We start from the raw sequence: 23,826 nt of genomic DNA, 5'->3' as shown, positions 1-23,826 counted from the left end.
TTTCTTGTACGATATACCGTGTGGAGCAATTTCAGGTTCCACACTGATTATTTCAAATCAACAATATTAGTCTCTCTTTATCAAATTCGTTTTGAATGTACGACTTGTATTATCAAGTAACACTTTACAGAATGAATTACTCTGAAACGACATTTTCGTCTGTCTCGGCATCGTCATAGTTTACACTCTACGATAAGTATACTTTACTCAAATTGCTGCTTTCATTCACTATGAGAGCGAACAGCCATGAATGTGGATACATTCGCTATGAATTTATCAGCTGGGTTGTACCTTTCCTTTTCCTACTGTCTCAGTCTTTTTTTTGCTTTACCCTTCTCTGCTATTGTTGCCGGTTAGATCAGCCATCGCCGATCAAGGAAGCCTGAGAAGTCCATCGGGGACAACACAGAGAGAAAAGAGACATAGACAGGGAGAGAAAGAGAGATGCATGCAAAGAAAATAAAGAGTATAAATGTCAGGTTTTGCAAACTACCAGAATTTAAGTTACAGACTCGGAGAGATTCCTTCTCTGGTCTTGAAATCTTGCAAGAGAAGATCTGACACCAATTAAAAGCACCCGCCACGCTGGAGAATCTCTCATTCTTGGAGGGAGAAAAATGCGGACAATTAACTCCAATTAATCTATTTCAGCACTGAAGTGATCTTTAAACAGTCGCTCTGCGAGCAGAATTCAAACCTGGGCAGGAAAACCTCAATTGAATTTTGAGTCCAACGCTTTAAACACTCGGCCACCGCAGCTGTAAACGGCATATTCATTCAGATCGGATTCCAAATGGACACATGCTGCTGTTACAAACGCGCGCATTGATGGTGCTTGGGGTCGAATTCTTACTTGTTACGCTGGAGACCTTGGTTCGATTCCCGATACAATGCAGGATCATTCTGTAACAATGAGGAACTGAAGAACAAAAGTATACTATTTCGCCCCTCGAGCCTTATGCGCAATTCATTGAGATCCTGGTTGACATGTAACCAAACTGCATATTATCGCCTTAGCCCCATGTCCCTTAATGCCTTTGGTTAACAAAAATCTATCAATTTCAGTTTTAAAATTAGCAATTGAGCTCGCATCAACTGCCGTCTGCGGAAGAGAGTTCCAAACTTCTACCTCCCTTTGCTTGCAGAGGTGTTTCCCAACTTCACTCCTGAAAGTCCTGACCCTAATATTTAGGCTGCGTCTCCGAGTCCTAGACACGCTAACGGGCGGAAATCTTTTTTTTTTCAGTTTACCCCATCAGTTCCCCTTAATATTTTGAAATGTTCGATCAAATCAGCACTTAATCTACTGAATTCGAGGCAAACCCGAGTTTATGTAATCTCTCCGCGTAATTTCAACTTTGGAGTCCAGGTAACATTCCAGTAAATCGACGCTGCACTCCCTTCATAGCCAATATATCCTTCCTAAGGTGCGTTGCCCAGAACCGAAGGCAATACTCCAGGTGTGGTCCAACCAGAGCTTTGTATAACTGTATCATAATGCCTATCCCCTTGTATTCTAGTCCTCTGGATATAAAGACCAACATTCCATTAACCTTTTTGATTATTTTTTGTCCCTGTCCATGACATTTTAATGATGTATGTTCATGGACACCTCAGTCTTTTTGGACCTCCACTGTTTCGAGCTTTTCACCATTTCGAAAGTACTCTGATTTATCCTTTTAGGTCCAAAGTGGATGACCTCACAATTGACGAAATTCATATCGATTTGCCACAATTTTGCACATTCATTTATTATATTAATGCCTGTCTGTAATTTTATGCTTTCATCTGCACTGCTTACAATGCTGCCCATCTTGGTGTCATCGGCAAACTTGGATATGTGGCTTTCAATCCCGTCATCTAATGTCCGCCTGAATTGGGAAAAATCCAAATTCAGTTTCAATCTCCTCATCTTCTTGAGACATTTTATTTGCTTCATGTGTATTGCGCCGACGAAACTTCGGCATTCAGTCCAATGGAGCTCAAACATCCTCCGGATATAATTCAGTTCCACCAACAGCAAAACTGAAAAGATGTGAGAAGACAATTGGTGACTTTTCACTAAAAGGAGAAACACATGAGGGCTCGTCTGGGATTTGAACCCGGGACCTCTCGCATATCACTCAATGAAACTCCCTAAGCGAGAATCATACCCCTAGACCATCGAGCCGCTGTTACTTTAGTTGTGCAGCCAGTGTAAAAGTTCGTTGCGTCCAACATCCGATCGACCATCCTTTCAGACCACTTCGATCCATCCAATCTCGTTTTCTATTCGGGTGGACAGCAATATCAAGTTGTACACTAACTATTTCCATTCACCAATATTAGTCTCCCTTTACCAAATTGCTTTCGAGTGCACGACTTGAGTTATCAAGTAAGACGTTTCAGAATGAGTTGCTCTTAAAATACATTGCTTGTGAGGATACTGACAGTCGTGTCGATTTATGGCACGCTCTATTCCCTTTGCATTGCAACCTACACATAGAATTGAATCATAGAAAGCTGATAGCACGGAAAGAGGCCATTCGCGCCATCGAGTCCGTGCGAGATCTCTGCAAGAGCAATCCAGCTGGAACCACTCCCCCGCCTTTCCCCGAAGCCCTGCATTTTTTTTTCCTTTCAAGTACTTATCCAGCTCCCCTTTGAAGGCCATGATTGAATCTGCCTCCATTATACCCTCGGGCAGTGCATTCGAGATCCGAACCTCTCGCTGTGTAAAAAAGTATTTCCTCATGTCACCTTTGGTTATTTTGCCAATCACTTTAAATCTATGTCCTCTGGTTCTTGACCCTTCCGCCAATGGGAACAGTTTCTCTCCATCTTCCATGCCTGGATCCTTCATGATTTTGAATACCTCTATCAAATCTCTACAAAACCGTCTCTGTTCCAAGGAGAACAACCTCAGATTCTCCGGTCTATCCACGTGAGTAAAGTCCCTTATCCCTGGAATTATGATAGTATTTTTTTTCTGCACCCCCTCGAAGGCCTTCACATCTTTCCTGAAGTGCGGTGTCCAGAACCCCACACAAAATTTCAGTTGTGTTCGAACCAGTGTGTTATAAATTTTCATCCTGACTTCTATACTTTTGTACTTTTAGACTCTATACATCTATTTCTAAAGCCCAAGATCCCGTATGCTTTTTAACCGCTTTCTCAACCTGCCCTGCCACATTCAACGATTTGTACACATAAATCCCTCTTTTTTCCTCTACCGCTTTTACATTTGTGCCCTGGAGTTTATTTTGCCTCTCCTCGTTTTTCCGACCGAAATGTATCACTTCGCATTTTTTTTGCGTTAAATTTCATCTGCCCCGTCTCCGCCCATGCCACCAGCCTGTCTATATCCTTTGAAGTCTAGCACTATACTTATCACTGTTTACTACCCTTCCAAGGTTTGTTTCATCTGCAAATTTTGAAATTGTGCTCTGTGCACTCGAGTCCAAGTCATTAATATTTATCAAGAAAAGCAGTGGTCCCAGCACTGATCCCTGGGGAACGCCTCTGTACACCTCTCGCCAGTTCGAAAAACAACAGTTCACCAGTAATCTGTTTCCTGCTGTTCGTCAATTCTGCATTCATGTTGTTACTGCCCCCTTTATTCCATGGGCCGCAATCTTGATGATAAGCCTACCATGCGGCACTTTATCAAACACCTTTTGAAAGTCCTTATACACCACATCAACTAAATTGCCCTCATCTATCCTCTCTGTTACCTCATCAAAAAACTCTAACAGGTCAGTTAAGCACGATTTACCTTTAACAAATCCGTGCTGCCTTTCCCTAATCAATCCACCCTCGTCCAAGTGACTGTTAATTCTGTCCCGGGATATCGTTTCTAAACGTTTCCCCACCACTGAGTTGCTGGGTTTAATCGTACACCCTTTTTTGAACAAGGGTGTAAACTTTGCAATTCTCCAGTCCTCTGGCACCACCCACATATCTAAGGATGTTGGTAGATTATGGTCAGTACCTCCGCAATTTCCACCCTTACTTCCCTCAGCAACCGAGCATGCATTCCATCCGGACGTGGTGGTTTATCTACTTTAAGTGCAGCCAGCCGTTCAAGTGCCTCTTCTTTATCAATTTTTAGACCATCCAGTATCTCAACGATAACTTCCTTTGCTGATACTCTGTCTTCTTGGTAAAGACAGATGCAAAGTACTCATTTAGTACCAAGGCCATCCCCTCTGCCTCCATGAGTAGATCTCCTTTATCGTGCCTAATCGGCCTCACCCCTCCTCTGACTACCCGTTTACTGTTTACATGCCTGTCGAAGTCTTTTGGATTCCCTTTTATGTTGGCCGTCAGTCAATAGTCATATTTCTCTGTTCCTCTCATTTCCTTTTTCCTTCCCCTCTGAACTCCCTAAATTCTGCCTGGTGAATTAACGCATAAAAAAGTTAACATTTCTTTCAGCCGGAAACAGAAAGTTACTGGTTGATCAATGGCGATTTGAACAAGTATTCGTCTTTTTTACAGAGTTTAATGAGTTTTGCGAAATTAATACAGTGAACTAATACAGTAAAGTTGAATTCCTGATCGGGAACCGCCTCAGACGGCGCATTACTGCCCATCCCTGGGAAACAAGATACGATCGAAACTTTGACAACACATCTCAGATCCCCCTACAAAGTCACAGCTTGCCAGCTGTTCCGAAATCTGGACAGGGAGTTAAACGTTGGACCTTCAGCTCACTGCCCACTTTAAAAGTCTGATACTCGACCGACTGAGCTACCCAGGCTCGATACTACATAAGCTCCCATCGTACATATTCATGGGAGATCTCCGAATTATCATTGCAGCCGTCGAGCAAGGGTGAGGTCCGTTTGATAAAATTCTCAGGAACGTGTTGAGGAGAATCCTTGTTTCTGTTGAACATGATGTAAGAAACATGGACAGTGAACTCGTGAGTTTACAATGCTTCTTGTTTGTGCGAAATGTCTTGTCATTCGTTAGCAGCAATTAAAAATAAGACTTTACCCAGAGGCTCAAAGGCTGAACTTGTCCCACACGGGAGTTGGAAAAGGCCTCCCGACCTTTCAGCGTATTAACATCTGTAAGCTGAATAATTTCACCCGTGACACATTGAAACCAGGCAGAATATTTCTCTTCCAAATTTTCCCAACACGAAACTTGCAACCGATGAATATCAGCTTCAAGAAAAGAAGAATTGTTTTTTGGTTCTTTAGATTTAAAGATCTCGTACCGGCCCCTTTGCCATATGAGCTGCCGCTAAAAGCTCCCTCTCCCCCTATGAACAAGTAAACTGACACTTGCTATTGCAAGACGGTAGGCCAGAGGAACCCAAATGCCCACATGGGAAAACTAAGAAGTCGATTGTTGACCTCCATACGTTTGTCCCACAAGGGCGTATTGTAAAAACGACTGGTTGTTAACAAGATGCGTTATGGAAGATACCATTTCTACCTTGAACTCCGATCAAAATGTTCGGAGTAAAAGGTTTGATTGTTTTAGAAGACGCTCGAACTCACAACCTGGTCATTTCTGGAGCCCATACTGCTATAAATAAGTAACGCACGCTTAACAATTGTGCAACACGAGAGCAGCGAACAACCGACAGCATCAGCGCTCTTGCCAAACAGCTTTATTTTCGGTCTCTCAATTATCACTTCGAGATCTTTCTCAAACAGAAGCCTCCAATCAAGATGCGATTCGTTAAATAACAATTCCTAAATCAAGAGAGTTTTGATCGATCATGACGAAAGTATGTACAATTTCCTCACCTGTTCCTTTTAATCCCCTGGGGTGGAAACCATCAGGTCCTGGAGATTTGTCTATCTTTCGCCTCCTCATTTTCTCCATTGCCATCATTTTACTTATACTGAATCCCCTTGAGTTATTAACAGTTTTCCTCGTGTCTCTGGTATGTTAGCCTCATCCATTTCTGTGACGACCGATGCAAAGTAAAAATTTAGCAACTCTGCCATTTCCTGATTTTCAATTACAATATCACCTGCATCTGTCTTTAAGCGGCCCACATTCCTCTCAGCCTCCCTTCTTTCTCTTAATATACTCGTAAAAACCTTGAGAGTTTTCCTCATTTTAAATCATAAGTTTTTCTCCTTTTCCCTTTTTGCTCCTCTTATGATTTTTTTATTTTCAGCACCACAATAAACAACACTCCGCTGTGAAGTTCGGCTCAATAGTTCTCCAATGTCAGAGCGAGCATTGTCTGAAGCCCTGATTTATTTAATGTCACAAATACAATCACACATAATCATCCATGTATCAACGCACTGAAGGATACACAAAGATAAACTCAGCGAAAAATGCAGTCAGTGTCGGGATGCACAGGTGAACGGACAAGCGAAATGGACAGAGACAAAACGGCCTGAACCCCCAACATTGAAGTGTCGCTGATAGATATTAGTGAGGAGGTGGGGGCCCAATGTCATCAATTGGCGCTGTGGCTTAGTTGGTTAAAGCATCTGTCTAGTAAACAGGAGATCCTGGGTTCGACTCCCAGCAGTGCCTTGTGCAGCTCGTTATTTTACCGAAATTATGGAACAAAGCGACAAAATAACAATGTGGGGTTCGGATTTGTTCAGGTTTCAGGAGGAAACGGATAACAGAATGACTGTTCAAAAACGGCCTTTCATTCCACAGACAGACCTCTCAGAGAATGTGTCTGTAACACGTTAATTTGAGGACACGTTCTTGTTTCCAGGCTCGTTGGGATCGGGGTATAATTCACGATTTGAGGTTCAAAGCCGGAAGACATCCTAATTTGGACCAAGACTTGTGATCTTGACATGTGGGACAAACGTTTGCAAAGAGGAAAAAGAAGTCCTCAAATCGCTCGACCTGAATCTGCAGGTCCAGATGAAATATATCCCAGGATGTTAACAGAAGCAAGGAAGGAAATAGCGGAGGCTCTGACAATCATTTTCCAATCCACCCTGGCAAAAGGTGTCGTGCTGGAGGATTTGATGATTGCTAACGTTGTACCATTGCTGAAAAAGGGAGACAGGGATAGATCGAGTAAATACAGGCCAGTCGGCCTGAACTCGAGCTGAAGTATGAATCGTCATTTAGAAAGGCACGGATTAATCAAGGACAGTCAGCGTGGATTTGTTAAGGGATGGTCGTTTGAATTGAATTATTTGAGGAGGTGTCAAGGAGGATCGATGAGGGTATCGCGATTGATGTAGTCAACATGGATTTTAACGAGGCTTTTGACAAAGTCCTACAGGGCAGATTTGTCAAAAATGTAAAAGCCCATTGGATCCAAAGGACATTGTCAAGTTGAATCCAAAATTGGCTGTGTAGCAGGAAGCAAGCGGTTGTGGTCGACGGGTGCTTTTGTGACTGGAAGGCTGTTTCGAGTGGGGTTCCATGCGGCTTCGTACTAGGTCCCTGCTTTTCATGGTACAGATCATTGATTTGGACTTAAATGTAGGGGGCATGATGAAGAAATTTGCAGATGATACAAAAATTGTTCCTGTGGTTGAGAGTGAGGAGGAAAGCTGTCGACTGCAGGAAGATATCCAAAGAGCAGACAGGTGGAAAGAAAAGTGGTAAATGCAATTCAATCTGAAGAAATGTGAGGTAATGCATTTAGTGGGGGGGGGGGGGGTGGCAAAAAGGCAAGGGAGTATATAATAAATATTGCAATTAATTTGCCATTTACACGCCCATTCTGCAAATTTACGAATGTCTTCCTTTATTATTCGCATTTTTCTTTGTATTAACTACAGCTCGCAATTAGGTGTCGTCCCTAAGTTTTGAAATTGTACTTCCGATCCCCGTGTCCAAATTATGAATGTAAATTTTGAACAAAAGTGGGCCCAGAACCGATAAATTGTGAACAACAGTTGTGCCAGCACCGATAAATTGTGAACAACCGTGGTCCCAGCACCGATAAATTGTGAACAGCAGTGGTCCCAGCACCGATAAATTGTGAACAACTGTCGTCCCAGGAATTTTGATCTTGAACTGCAGTTGAAACTTTTGCACAAAAGAAAATAACGTCCCCAAATCGTCCCACGTGAATCACAAATGCTTTGGGAAGAAGTTCAATAGAAACAATCAGGACTTTAAAGGCACCTCAACGACCTGAACTTTCGTTGAATGAATTTTGTTAGCCATTGCATTCGACCGTGAAATCGCTCTTGACTTTCATCTCACTGAAGCAGAGTGTGGCCGCTTTGCATCTGTGAGCATGTCGGTGGCGTCTTTACATTTGATATTGATCGCTTCCAATTTGTAAAATTTCATCAATCGTCAGGAAAAAGAAACAGAGAATCGAGTTGTCCCTCTTCGTGATGAGCTGAAGGGATTGGTGATCCAAGCAGATCTGGAAAATGCGTGGTGCAATCGGTCAGGAGTTCCAAATCCACCCTCCAGCCATTCGGCAATTATATTGAATGAACTTTACTCTGGCCCAGTGTCGCCGCACTGAAATCGAGTATTTCTCCGGCATGTTTTTCTTCACAGTTGCTGGTTTAAGAGTGAAGACTAGCTGGTTGGATTTTCACTCCTACAAGCTTTAATCATTCATTTTTCACTGACTGTAGACAGTTGTTATATTGGTCGCTGCAATCTCAAAGTTTAGCCCAGTGAATTATTGGCTGAGCAGGTGATCTCTTCACCTGTTCTCGGCGGTGTTATCCGTTAGCGTGAAAGTTTGATGGTTCGAGCCCTTATTTTATTTTATCCTCAGGATTCATCGTCTCAAAGTTCCAGGGTTTCAACGCATGTTTTGGAATCAAGAAAATGTACCGGAATCATTGCCAGCTGAGCAGGGCTGATATTCTACCATTTACCCTGCGGTCGGGAATCAGGCACATGAATCATATAAAGGAATGGAACATTGGCTTCACGGTAATTACAATTCTCCTTGACAGACAAACCCCGAAAGGCCCGAAGGGAGGCCGCATTCGCAGCAGGAGAGCTGGTTCGCTGTGACATGGAGATTTCTGCAGTGAGTGAGACCAGACTGTTCCTATGTTCAGAGAATAAAGTTCACACCCTTTATTTTGGAAAAGCAAAACGGTGGGGATTTTTGTCACAGCCCGATGCCTTTCGTGTTGTATCAGATGTTCCTCGTTGCGTTACTTTCATCTTGATCGGAGAACCAGTTCGGGCGCTCCTGTGATAAACAGCGACAATTGCCAGTTAATGTTAAATTTAACAACGACTCCACTGCGTTTTTAATCCCACTCTTAAGATGCAGTCTATAAAATGAAAAAAAAAATCATCACATTCAAAGCATAAAAATCTTATTAAAGTTTTGACTGTCTCTCGGTAACCACGTCAACATCGCCTTCAGTCTGAAATAGAAAGTTATCGATTGATTCATGGTGATTAAAACAGGGATTCAACTACGAACAGGATTTAATTAGCTTCATGTAATTAATTTAATAAGTTCATAACTCTTTTTAAAGTTAATTCCCGAACTGGGAATCGAACCTCGCGGCGGTGAGAGTACCGAATTCTCACCACCGGGCCATTGGGGAACTCCCAAGATTGCGCACGAGACAAAGTGGAACTGATGACATTATTTTTTCTTTCGCTCTTTCATGTTTCATTCAGCTCTGTGTTTATTCTCAGGCCTCTTATCTCTCCTTCTTTTCAGCTTCTGACTGCGGATATTCCTGTGGTGAAATATCAATAATATAGAACATCTCACAGCCCCGGTATATTTGCTGTTTCTCTGTGCAGTTCTGTGCAAAATCAAACTGCACGCAAATACCGACAGTGCCTCTCTCTCACTCCCCACAGAAGCAGCAGGAGATGCCACTTTAAACTGCCAGTTGCTTCAAACGATTCATGATGGACCTGCGTGGCCTTTCAGTTTTCCAAGGAGCTGTATTCAGTGCGTGAATTTTGGAAATGGAAACATGTCCATTAGCAGCTTGTGGTCGTATTTTACCTCACTTTCCATTTCATGTACATGCCTACTTGCACTTGGTGATGTCATTGCCTGAACATCACCTCGGTCGCGATATTATTTCGAACAGAAAATGCCATTTTGTGCGAGCAGTTTGTCTGGCAGGAAAATGACCTGAATTGCAAAGGGCCAATTTGGAAAGGCCGTGTTGCTCTGCTTGTTCGCAGCAAAGAATTTTCAGCGTTTCCTTGGGGTTTAGTGTTTAGGATTCGGCGCTTTCATCACCACGGCAAAGGTTCGATTGTCGGTCTCAACATCCGCATATTATACACTCTACCATAAGTGTACTGTACTCAAATTGCTGATTTTTTCATTGTGAGGGGAAGAAACATAAATGTGTGGACATTAATTACGAATTCATCAGCTGGGTTGCACCTTTTCTTTTCCTACCGTCTAAGTCTTTCCATCTTTACCCTTCTCTGCTGGTGTTGCAGGTTCCATCATTCTTCGCTGTTCACGATGCCTGAGAAGTCCATCAGGAGAAAACAGGCAAAGTCAAGAGACAGAGACAGGGAGAGATTAAAACACAGAAATAAATTGTATAAATGTCAAGTTCTGCGAACGAGCAGAATTTAGAATGGAGCTTGGGAGAGATTCCTTCACGTGTCTTGCAATTTTGCAAGAGATCATTGGGCTCCGAGTGAAAAGCGTCGTTGGCGATGGAGCACCTCTGTGAGGGAGCGAACAAGGTCCGTTCGTTCAAGTTCAGATTAATTTGAACACTGAACAAACTTTCAAAAGTAGCGCTGCGAACAGGATTCGAACCTGTGCAGGGAAACCCCATTGGATTTCAAGTCCAACGCCTTAACCACTCGGCCATCGCAACGGCAAACGTCGATGATGCACAGCTATAAATCAGAATGCGTAGGGTTATCACACGAGATCTGTGACACTTTGTTCTCTCAGACAGGTTTCCAACTGGAAACTTACAGCTTGTTCATGTGCTGACTTTGCTGTCTCGGTGATAGAATTCTCATCTCTCACGTGAGAACCCGGGGTTCGATTTCCGGTTCCTTTCGGATTATTTTCATTCTCCATTCATACGATCGCGTGAATTGTGCGACATTCGCCCTCAGCTTCAATCTGCGCACCATTTGAGACATTTTCCATTCTCCACGTGTGTTGCGTCGAAGCTGGGTTGGAAAATCACATTGCAAGTCTAACGCCTCAATCATTGGGTCATCGCTGCTGCAAGCGACAAATCCGACACCGTTGCAGAAGAGAATGAAGAAGGTTATGACCGGAGAACTCTGAGACTGTATGTTCTTTTCGACAGGTTTCGAACTGAGCGCATACCACCGGCTGCTGTGTGGACTTTGTTATTTCAGTGATCAAATTCTTGCTGTCTGCGCGGGAGGCCCGGGTTCGACCAACGCTCAATGGAGGAGCATTTTTCATTCTCCATTCATGAGGTCACGTGAATTCGGATCCGTTGACATTCAGCTTCAATCTGAACACCATCTTGAGACATTTTCCTTTCTCCATGTGTGTTGTCGTCGACAGAACCTTTGCATTCTCTCCTCCATGCACTGGAATTAAGAAAAATCCTGCCGACTACACCACTGACAAGACGTGAGAAGCCAATTAATGATTTTGAACTAAAAATTGTAACACCGCAGGGCTCGTCCGGGATCTCTCACATAACAATCAGCAAATCCCCAAAGCGAGAATCATACCCGAAGACCAACGAGCCACTGATAACAGAGGGGTGCAACCAATGCAGATTTCTGTGCCACCCACAGCCGATCGGCCACCATTCTCTACATCCTATCACTTTTTCTATTCCGATGTACGGCAATGTGAAGACGTACATTAACTATTTCATATCAACAATATTAGCATCTCTTTAACACATTCGTTTCGAATGTGCGAGTTGTAATATCAAGTGAGACTTTGCAGAATTAATTGCTCTAAAGCTACATTGTTGTCTGTCTCGGCATCCGCAGATTATCCACTCTCCCACAAGTATAACAGTGACTACACTTCAAAAATACTTCATTGGCTGTAAATCGCTTTGGGAGGTCTTGATGTCGTGAAAAGCGATTCGTAAATACAAGATTTTGTTTTTATACTGGGCTAAAAGTACTGATGATTTCACTATGAGGACGAAGAGACATCAATATGTGGACATTGGCTACGAATTCATCATCTGGGTTGGTCCTTTACTTTGCCTCCCGTCTCAGTCTTTCGATCTTTACCGTTCTCTGCTGGTGTCGCAGGTTCGAAGAGCTTTGGCCGTTCAAGGAAGCTTGAGAAGTCCATCAGGGGAAAACAGAGAGTGACAGAGACAGGGAGAGATAGAGAGATAAAAGTAAAGAAAAAAAAAGCCTGAATATCAATTTAGCAGAATTTGAAATGAAGCTTGAGAGAGATGGAATCATACACTCATAGAATCGTTACTGCACAGAAGGAGGCCATTCGGCCCATTGAGCTTGCCCCGGCTCTCTTTAAGAGCAATCCAGTTAATCCCATTCCCCCGTTTTTTCCCTGTAGACCCGCAAATATTTTCCTTCAAATATTAATCTAATTCCTTTTCGAAAGTCACGATTAAATCTGCTTCCACCACCCTTTCAGGAGATCTATTCCAGATTATAACTACTCGCCGATTTAAAACGTTTTTCCTCATATCGCCTTTGGTTCTTTTGTCAACCACCGTAAATCTGTGTCCTCTGGTTTTCGACCCTTCCACCAACGGGAGCAGTTTCTGTTTATTTACTTTATCTAAACCCGTCATGATTTTGAGCACTTCTAGCAAATCTCCTCTCAACCTTCCTGCCCTAAGGTGAACAACCCCAGCTTCTCCAGTCTATCCACGTAACTGAAGTCCCTCATCCCTGGAACCATTCCAGTAAATCTTTTCTGCATCCTCTCTAAGGCCTTCACATCCTTCTTAAAGTGCGGTGCCCAGAACTAGACACAATATTCCAGTTGTGGATTATTGTGAAGTTTCCTTCACGCACCTTGAAATTTTGCATGACCATTGGGCTCCCAATTAAAAGGCTCTGCCGCGATGGAGGATCCATCTGAGAGAAGGAAATGAGGCCCGTTATTTCCAGTTCATATTTATTTGAGCATTGAACAAAACTGTAAACAATAGCGCCGTGAGCAGGATTCCAATGTTTCACCGAAAGACCCTGTCGAGTTTCAGATCTAACGACTGAACCACTCGGCCATCACAAGCAGCGAGTGCGAGTAATGCACGGCTGTAAATCAGAATGCGCAAGGTACTCAGAGGAGATTTGTGAAATTATATGTTGTTTCAAACAGGTTTCCAACTGGACACAGAGAGCCCGATTCCATGCAAACGTTGCTGTTTCACTGGTAGAATTTGCACTGACCACGCGAGGGAACAGGGTTCATATTCTCGACCAATTAAGGCGCATTTTTATTCTGCACCTCTGAGATCGCCTGAATTGGGATAAATTCACCTTCAGTTTCAATCTGCACACCGCCGTGAGGCATTTTAGTCTCTCCGTGTGTGTTGCGTCGATAAACCGGCTGCATTCTGGCCTCTGGACCTCAAACATGCTCGAGAATTAAATCAATCCTGCTTTCTGCAACGCTGAAATGATGTGAGAAAGAAATGAGTGAATCTTCACTGGAAATAGTGAAACAGGAGGGTTTTGGGATTTGAACTGGGGACCTCTCGCATATCAAACAGTGAAACGCCCAAAATGAAAACCATAATCCGAGAACAAGGAGCCGTCAGTAACACAACCGGACAACCAGTTAAAATATCCCTGCTACCCACAACCGATCGCCCATTCATTCAGACCGCTTCTGTCCATCGAATCATCGAATGGTTACAGCACAGAAGGAGGCTGTTCGGCTCATCGAGCCCGTGGCGGCTTTTTATAAGAGCAATCCAATTAGTCCCATTCCCCGGCCCTTTCCCGGTGCTCTGTAATTTTCCCCTTCAAATTCCTTTTTTAAGTCACGATTGAATCTGCTTCCACCATCCTTTCAAGCAGCGAATTCCAGAGCAGAACTACTCGCTGCGTCATTAAGTTTTTCCTCATATCGCCTTTTGTTCTTTTGCAATCACCTCAAATCTGTGTCCTCTGGTTCCCGACCATTCCGCCAATTAAAACAGCTTCTCTTTGTTTACTTTATCTAAACCCTTCATGACTTTGAACACTTCTATCAAATCTCCTCTGAACCTTCTCTGCTCCAAGGCGAACAACCCCAGCACGAGGCAAATGCGGTCAATTAGCTTCAATTAATTTAATTTATTTCATCATTAAACGGACCGATAAAGACAGGCCTTGTTTTGTGGAAGTGTGAGCTGGTGGTTTAAATCGCTGGTTTCAATGTTTGGAGCGTTTCTCGATTCGAATTTTCCACTGACAGAATTTCTGCAAATATCCATTTTGACTTGTTCACAGAAAACCCGATTGTCGTGCGATGGAGCAGAGGATGTGAAAGAAGCTGAAAGTGAAAGTGCAGATATTAGTTTCATCACGGGGACAGGACACGTTTCCACAGGTAAGGACATCTCACCTTCAGATTCTTTCCAGCAGAGTGTGACAGGTGATCAGAGTGACCGGGCTCGAGCGGCGCAATTAGTCCTTATTTGAGTTGCAGGCTCAGGAAATACCGGGGTTTTTAATTCGAATCTCAGCAAGATCAAACAATCCTTTTCCTTGTGAACATTTCGACCGGAGTTGAAGGTACAATTGATGTGTTCCAAAATTCATTTAATTATCTGAATTGCCATGTGGTTCCTCCGGACGACGCGGTTGTAAGCGCAGATGAGATGTTTCGTATTACTTGTTTACAGGAGGGAGGCTGCGGTTTTAGAGACACAAACTATGACTTTGATACATCAACAAATCGTGGGATTTAACTGGAGCTTTAAACCAGAGCCAGAGGCCGCTCAGCCAGGATACTTTCCATCCTACACTTCAGGAGCTCGTTTTACAGGAACAGAATTACTGCAAGCAAGAATTCTACCCCTGAAGCACCAATGCTGCCACGGCAGCCGGATGCATGTGTCCAGTTAGAAACCTGTCTGAAGGAACATGCAGTCTGACAGAGCCGGAAGTCGAGCAGATGTTGAGTCTCCTTCTTGATAGTGTTTCGCCAATCCAGCTCAGAGTGGTTTAAGAATCATGAATTCGGGTGTGACTGGAGCCATTTGTGTAAGATGAAGTGTCGGGGACAGTTTCACTTCCTTGACGGACATTAATGATCCTGTTGCGGTTTTGCTGTAAAATTTCACTTCCCAGCTCCCGAACTAAAATCCAACGCCGTTGCAACTCGAATCCACAGCCTTTGAATGGCTTATCAAACAAAACAAGTAGAAGTCCAACACACTCGCCATTGCGTCACAGGGTCAGTTGCCAAAAAATCCCGAATAAAAAGAAAGACGTGTTTCTCCGGTCCAGGGGCAAAGTGACAATGCATGTTATTCAAAAAACTGTCCCCTCGAATCTGTCTTGATATATTTTTTTGTTAAGATTCGATTTCAAAAGTTATAAAAAGCCGAAATAAATAATGTAAATTATAAGAATCGAATCCGTGATGAAGGCTTTACAACACACGCTAAGCAACTGAGTTAACCGGCCGTACTGACGGTCCATTAGACATTTTAATTAATTTCTGTACCTGTACGCTAGTTGGTCGCTCTTTCTGTGCTTGGACCCCGAAATCTCTCTGCTCCTCCACAAATCCTAGTTTCTCACCATATAGAAAACATTCTGATTTATTGTTCTTAGATTTAAAGTGGATGATCTCGCTCTCCCCCACATTGAACTATATTTGCCGCAGTTTTACCCACTCACTGAATCTATCAATTCCCACTTTTCAACTTCCTGCTTCCATCTTCATGACATTTTGCGTCACCAGAAGGCTGCGTGTTCAAATCACGGGGTAACGGTTACTTTTCGAGCTGATCGGATTCTGGATCGTTCCGGAATGAATATTTTATCTGCTTTTTCTCAATAAACAGATCCTTGCTCTAAAGTCTGCTTCCCTGGTTCTCAAATTTCAGGAAGGCGTCTCATTCTGCCCTCGACTTTTGATTTTGACCTGCGGTTGAAACTTTTGTAAAGAGGGAACAGAAGTCCCCAAATCGCTCCACCTGAATCTCAAACGCTTTGGGAAGAAGTTCAGTGCAAACAATCTGGAATTTAAAGGCACCTCAATGACCCGCATTTTCTTGGAATGAGTTTTGTTCACCGTGAAATCGCTCCCGGCTTTCATCTCACTGAAGTGAAGAGTGTGACCGCGTTCCATCTGTCAGAGTGGAAGTGACGAGTTTGGGGTCGGTGTGGGTCGTTTACAACTTTTAAAATCTCACCAAGCAGCAGAAAAAAAGAAACTTGGAATCAAATTGTCCCTGTCAGTGATGAATTGAAGTGAACATCGCTCCAAGCAGATCTGGACAGGAGTGCAGCCGCACAGGAGTTCCAAATCCACCTTCTCGCCGCTCGGCAATCGCATGAACTGAACTTTACTGTGACCCAGTGTCACCGCGCTGAAATCGAGTATTTATCGGCCACACTTTTTCTTAACATCATAGTTACTGGTTTAAGAGTGAAAACTGCCGCCCGCTTCACTGTAAGTGCAAGAGACAACTTTGTAGACACCGAGTCGTGTCACAGACCTGCTCGTCGGACCTGCTCATTTCATCTCATCTCATTTTCAGTCAACCTGAATATTACTGGAATAGAGAATGGCGAATCACAGCTCGAGAAATCAATCCTCTCGACCACGAGGGGACTGAGTCTTCCAACACACAGGTGTTTAATGGCAAACTGATAGGAGAGAGAGGTGATATTAATCGCTGCAACCTGAATTTTTAGCTCGTTCAATCAGTGGTTCAGTCACAAACGTGTGCTGTCTCTGTTGCGCAATCGGTTAGCGCGTTCGGCTGTTAACCGAAAGGTTGGTCGTTCGAGCCCACCTGGGGACGGTGTGGTAATTTTTATCTTCGTGGTCTCGCATTTCCTGGTTTCTGATGTTTGTTTTGGCTGCAAAACAAATGCCCGGTTTCGATGGCCAGCTGAGCACGGCCGACCTTCCACCATTTAACCTGTGATTGGCTTCGCCGAAATCTGAATTCTTCTTGACAGACAAGGTCCGAAGGTTGCAGGAGAGCCGATTCACTCTGACATGGATATTTCTGCAGTGAGCGACACCAGACTGTTTCTGCAATGAATGTCACTCCCTTTTATTTTGGAAACGCAAAATTGTATTCATATTCCGATGGGTTTCAGTTGATTTATGAGAGATCATGAAAGGATCCTGCAGCGCTGCCTTGGATAATAACAACAGTTCTAAGCCGCATTTCAGTCGTGGCAACAAATCCTTACATCCGAGTGTCTGCACCCTTAAATCCGAGTATCTGCACCCTTACACCAGAATATCTGCACCCTCACACCGGAGGATCTGCACCCTCACACCGGAGGATCTGCACCCTCACACCGGAGTATCTGCGCCCTTACAACCATTAACTCATCAACTGTCCCCAATCATCTTTATCAGCGTCAGGAGCCCGAAACAAAACCCAACAGAGCAGAAATTGGCTTTATGATTCTTCACTAATGTACGGACACATTTTTATTTACGGTGCTTCAAGGGATATGTGGGGAAAGTGGCCGCTGATACTCAGAAACTATTGCTTGTTGCGTTTTTTATTCCAGCAGGCTCGTTGGTCTAGGAGTATGATTCTCGCTTCGGGTGTGTTGTTTAAAATATGTGAGAGATCCCGGACGAGCCCTCATTTTCCCCCCCGACCTGTGATCTTGAGCTGCTATTCAAACTGGCAAGGTGTTTGGAGGTATCTCAATGATCTCACGTCTTCTGAATGCATTCTGCTCGCAATTGCAATTGACCTTGAAACCGCTCTCGGATTTAATCTCACTCAAGCAGAATGTGGCCGCTTTTTATCTGTCAGCGTGGAAGTGACGAGGTTGTGGTTGATAACCGTGGGCACACCTGTCCGGATATTGGTATTCAGAATGTACAAAATGTTGTCGCAAATACTCTGTTGTCATCCAGGGAGCTCTAGTTTTGCGTGCCCAACCTTTCCCCGAGTAAGAATGTGTCCAGTCTGTACCCGAACTATCTCCTCACTCAAAGCCTCCCATTGCTCATTTACTGTTTTACCTGCCAATCTTTGATTCCAATCCACCTGGACCCGATCCCTTTTCAACTCGCTGAAATTCGCTCTTCCCAGTTGAGTATTTTCATACTTGATTTTTCCTTGCATTGTCCATAACTACACTAAACCTGCTGCAAATGCTCCCCCACTGAATCATGCTCCACTTGCCCCATTTATTTCCCCTAAATAAATCCAACACTGCTTCCTTCCTCGTTGGGCTGAAAACATACGGATTAAGAAATTTCTCTTGTACACATTTCAGGAATTGCTCGCCCTCTTTGACTTTTACACTGCTATATCCCAGTCTATATTCGGATAAATGAAGTTCCCTTTTATCACTACTCTAAAATTATTGCATCTTTCTGCAATTTACCTGCCAATTTGCTCCTCTATCTCCTTCCCACTATTTGGTCGCCTGTAGAATGCATCCAGCAGCGTAATAGCTCCTCAATTGTTCCTTGATTCTAACCAAAAAGATTCTGCCTTTGAACCCTTAAGCATGGCGACCCTTTCTACCGTTGTAACAGTATTTTTGATCAATAGTGGCTGCTCCCCTCTACCCCCTCCCCTCATTTTTTTCCCTGCCTTTACTGAATACTTTGTAGCCAGGAATATTTAAGTGGCCATTCCTCCGCTTGTTTGAGCCAGGTCTCCATTACTGACACTATAACATAATCCCATGTTACCACTTGTGTCTGCAGCTCACCAACATTATTTACCAAGTGTGTTAAACACAACATCAGGGCATAAGGGTATTACAAGTTCTATTGCCCAATTAAATGTTCTATGCATTAATGTACGTAGCATAAGAAATAAAACAAGTGAATTGGAAGCGTAAATTCAGCTTATAGTGCATGACGTAGTGCTCATCACTGAGACCTGACTACAAACTTGGCATGACTGGCAGATAAATATTTCAATTTATATGCCGTTTAGAAAGGATAGGGACATTGGAAATGGCGGTGGAGCAGCGATATTGAGGAGTGATACTATTACTGCATTAGAAAGAAGACATATCAGTAAAGGTGAGCACGCAGTAGAAAGGCTTTGCGTAGAAATTAGCAACAGAATAGAATGCAAGACTTTGGTGGGAGTTGTTCATAGACTTCCGGACAGCAGTGAAAAAGTAACAGGATACACAGAAGCGGAGAGAGTGTTAGGGGTCTGGAACTCACTGTCTGAAAGGGTGGTCGAGGCAGAAAACCTCAACTCATTTAAAAAGTACTTGGATGTGGATCTGAAGTGCCGTATTCTACAGGGCTGTGGCCCAAGTGCTGGAAAGTGTGATTATGTTGGATAGCTCTTTTTCGGTCGGTACAGACACGATGGGCTGAATGGCTTCCTTCTGTTCTGTAACTTTCTATCATTCTGTGATCCGTGTGTGGAGACCAGCGAGTTCACATCTGATTGCAGGGCTTGGATTCTGCTGTTAATCGCATGCAGGACTGCTGATATTAATAACCCCTATAACTGAGCTGGAGTTTAATATTCTGGATATGTGTTAAATAAATCAGCTTTGTTTTAAACACCTTGTTGTAGATTTTGTTTTTTCCCACCTGAGTGTTTAGCATCACCTGGCGAGAGCTCAGAAAGGATAATCTGGGGGGAGGATCGTCCGGTGGGAACAGAACTTCAGCCTGGACACAGTCCTTCACGGCCACAGTGAGAGTGGCAAACGGCACTTTGGTCTTTCCCGTCTCTCTTCACTGACAGCAAAGTCGCCGTGCGGCGTCCAGTCTAAAAATGACTGTGGTAATTATTCTATGAAGATTTAACCTGTTTGTGAGACAGTCCTGAGTCTACTATTTAAGGCAGGCGTTAACTGATTTAAAATAAACCCGATTAAAAGAAATGGGTTCTGAATTGTGATTTCCGTGAAGCAACTGTTCCATTCCTTTATATGTTTCATGTGCTTTATTTCCGACCACAGGGTAAATGGTGGAATATCAGCACTGCGCAGCCGGCTATGATCACGATACATTTTCTTGCAGACCAAACACACATTGAAACCCTGGAACTTTGCGGCGATGGATCCTTCGGGAAAATGAAATAAGGGTTCGAACCATCACACTTTCTCGCTAAGTGATAGCACCACCGAAACAGACGAAGAGATCACCTGCTAAACCAATAATTTACTGAGCTAAACTTTATGATTGCAGCCACCAATAAAACAGCTGTCGACTGTTAGTTTACTTCTCCAAAATGAATGCGTGAAGCTTGCAGGAGTGAAAATCCAACGAGCTGGTCTTCAGACTTAAACCAGCAACTGTGAAGTTAAGAGAAACGTGCCGGAGAAATACTCGATTTCAGCGCGGTGACACTGGGCCAGTGTAAAGCTCAGTTAATATGATCGCTGAGTGGCGAGAGGGTGGATTTGAAATTCCTGAGCGACCGCACTGTGCATTTTCCAGATCTGCTTGGCGCACCAATCCCTTCAATTCTTCACTTGCAGGGACAATTCGATTCTCGGTTTATTTTCCCTGAGGCTTGGTGAAATTTTTAAAATTGAAAGAGACCAATATCAATGCAAACCTGGTCAGTGACATGCTCACAGATACAAAGCGGCCAGACTCTGCTTCAGTGAGATGAAAGCCCAGAGCGGTTTCAAGGTCGAATGCAATTGAAAGCAAAGCTCGTTCAATGAAAGTGTAGGTTATTGACGTGCCTTGAAAGGTAGTGATTGTTTGAACTGAACTTCTTCCGAAAGCGTTTGAGATAGAGGTGGAGTGATTTGGGGACTTCTTTTCCCTCTTTGGAAAAGTCTGAACCGCAGCTCAAGATAAAAATTCTAAGGCTAAATTGGGGATTCTCCGGAATATGAACCTCGAATCGTAAATTATACCCCGACCTCAACGAGCCCAGAAACAAGAACGTGTCCTTATATTAAGATGTTACGCTCACATTCTATGAGAGGTCAGTCTGTAAAATAAAAGGGCATTTTGAAGAGATATTCTGAGAAGTTCCGTATTGGACCGTGAACAAAATACAAACACCGAACGATGTTTTTGCTGGTCAAATTCACGACACATCATAAATTCCACAAAAGCACCACGGGGAGTTGAATCTAGGACCGGAGTTCTTTAACCAACTGAGCCACGGAGCCAATCCACGGGAACGCTTCTCACTTCCTCTCATTAATATATATGCTACAAGTCATATTCTGTTGGGGGTTCAGACTGTTTTATCTTTATCAATTTCATAGAAAGATAGAAAATAAGAGCAAGAGTCGATCATTCGGCCCTTCGGGCCTGCTCCGCCATTCAAAATGATCATGGCTGATGTCTAACTCAATACCCCGTTCCCGCTTTTTCCCCCATATCCCTTGAGCATTAAGAAATATATCTATCTCCTTCTTGAATACATCTAATGACTTGGCCTCCACTGTCTTCTGTGGTAGAGAATTCCACAGGTTCACCAACCTCAGTGAAGAAATTTCTCCTCATCTCGGTTCTAAATGACATAGCCCCTATCTTGTGACTGTGAGCCCTGGTTCTGGACTCCCCAGCCAACGGGAACATCCTCCCTGCATCTAGTCTGTCTCGTCCTGTTGGAATTTTATATGTTTCGATGAGATCACCCCTCATTCTTCTAAACTCTAGTGAATATAGGCCTAGTCATACATCATCCTGCCATCCCAGGAATCAGTCTGGTAAAACCTTCGTTGCACTCCCTCCATGGCAAGCACATCCTTCCTCAGATATGGAGACCAAAACTGCACACAATACTCCAGATGTGGTCTCACCAAGGCCCTGTACAACTGCAGTAAGACATTGCTGCTCCTGTACTCAAATCCTCTTGCAATGAACGCCATAATACCATTCGCCTTCCTAACTGTTTGCTGCATCTGAATGCTCGCTTTCAGCGACTGGTGTACAATGACACCCAGGTCTCGTTGCACCGCTCCATTTTCCCAATCTATCACCATTCAGATAATAATCTGCATTTCTGTTTTTACAACCAAAGTGGATAACCTCATTTATCCACGTTATACTGCATCTGCCATGTTCTTGCCCACTCACCCAACTTGTCGAAATCACATTGGCCCCTCTCTGCATCCTCCTCACAGCTCACATCCCACCCCAGCTTTGTGTCATCTGCAAACTTGGAAATGTTACATTCCGTTCCTTCATCCAAATCATTGACATATATTGTGAATAGCTGGGGCCCAAGCACTGATCCCTGCGGTACCCCGCGAGTCACTGCCTGCCACCCGGAAAAAGACCCATTTATTCCTACTCTTTCCTGTCTGTCAACCAATTCTCAATCCATGCCAGTATATTCCCCCAATCCCATGTGCTTTGATTTTGCACACTAACCTCTTGTGTGGGAACTTATCAGCAGCCTTCTGAAAATCCAAGTACACCACATCTACTGGTTCACCCCAATCTATTCGACAAGTTAGCGCCTCAAAAAACTCCAGTAGATTTGTTGAGCATAATTTCCCTTTCATAAACCTATGCTGACTTTGTCCAATCCCGTTAATGCCTTCCAAGCGTTCTGTTATCGCATCTTTTAAAATAGACTCGAGCATTTACCCCACGACTGATGTTAGGCTAACTGGTCTTTAATTCCCTGTTTTTTCAATAGTGGGGTTACATTTGCCACCCTCCAATCTGTAGGAACTGTTCGAGTCTGTAGAATTTTGGAAGATGATCACCAATGCATGCACTATTTCCAGGGGCATTTCGTTTCGTACTCTGGGATGTCGATTATCAGGATCTGGGGATTTGTCAGCCTTTCGCCCCATTAGTTTTCCGAGCACTTTTTCTTTAAAACTAATCCTGGTTTGCTTCAGTTTCTCCTCAGTCGACCCTTGCTTCCCTAACATTTCTGGAAGGTTGTTTGTGTCCTCCTTTGAAGACAGAACCAAAGTATTTGTTTAATTGTTCTCCCATTTCTTTGTTCCGCATTTGACTGTAAGGGACCTACATTTGTCTTCACTAATCTTTTTCTCATGACATTTATAGAAACTTTTACAGTCAGTTTTTGTGTTGCCAGCTACTTTACTCATACTCTACTTGTCCCCCTCTTCGTCCTCCTATGCTGAATTCTAAACTGCTCCCAATCCTCAGGCCTGCAGCTTTTTCTGGCAATTTTATATGTCTCCTCTTTGGAACTAATACTAATTTCTTTTGTAAGCCACGGTTGAGCCACCTTTCCTGTTTTATTTTTGTGCCAGACAGGAATTAATAATGGTTATAATGTCTCCACATGTTCTTTATATATTAGCCATTCCCTATCCACCGTCATCCCTTTTAGTAAAGTTCTCCAATCTATCCTAGCCAACTCAGTTTCGTAATTTCCTTTATTTAGATTCAGCACCCTAGTTTCGGATTCAACTACTTCACTCTCCATCTTAATGAGGAATTCTATTACGTAATGGTCGCTCTTCCCTAAGGGACCCGCACAAGATTGTTAATCAATCTTTTCTCATTGCACAATACCCAATCTAGGATCGCCTGTTCTCTAGTTGGTTCCTCAATGTATTGGTCTGGAAATAAATCATGTACACTCCAGGAATTCCTCCCCCATTGTATTATTGCTGATTCGGTTTGACCAAGCTGTATATAAATTTAAGTCCGATTATGGTTGTAACTTTCTGGCTCTAATTTCCTGTTCAATGCGCTCCCCTACTGTTTGGGGCCAATAGACAACCCCAACCAACGTTTTCTGCCCCTTGGTGTTTAACTCCAGCCATACAGATTCCACATCGTGATTTTCCGAGCCAATATCCTTACTCACTATTGCATTGATTGCCTCCTTTACTAACAACGCTACCCCACCTCCTTTCCATTTTTGCCTGTCC

At 43.5% G+C, this 23,826-nt stretch overlaps 3 non-coding genes across 3 annotated transcripts; 2 read left to right on the top strand and 1 right to left on the bottom strand.

The window, feature by feature from the left end:
• Positions 1-6,421: 6,421 nt before the first annotated feature.
• trnat-agu (transfer RNA threonine (anticodon AGU)) lies at positions 6,422-6,495 on the top strand. Its single transcript has one exon. It is a non-coding gene; the product is annotated as a tRNA-Thr (tRNA).
• Positions 6,496-10,657: 4,162 nt separating this feature from the next.
• On the bottom strand, positions 10,658-10,739 carry trnas-uga (transfer RNA serine (anticodon UGA)). Its single transcript has one exon. It is a non-coding gene; the product is annotated as a tRNA-Ser (tRNA).
• A 6,016-nt stretch (positions 10,740-16,755) lies between these two features.
• trnan-guu (transfer RNA asparagine (anticodon GUU)) lies at positions 16,756-16,829 on the top strand. Its single transcript has one exon. It is a non-coding gene; the product is annotated as a tRNA-Asn (tRNA).
• Positions 16,830-23,826: the final 6,997 nt, after the last annotated feature.

The sequence above is a fragment of the Heptranchias perlo genome, chromosome 20 (genome assembly GCF_035084215.1).
Source record: "Heptranchias perlo isolate sHepPer1 chromosome 20, sHepPer1.hap1, whole genome shotgun sequence".
Taxonomy (NCBI): Eukaryota; Metazoa; Chordata; class Chondrichthyes; order Hexanchiformes; family Hexanchidae; genus Heptranchias; species Heptranchias perlo.
Note: the sequence above shows the minus strand (reverse complement) of the source record. Positions and strands in the feature narration are given on the sequence as shown.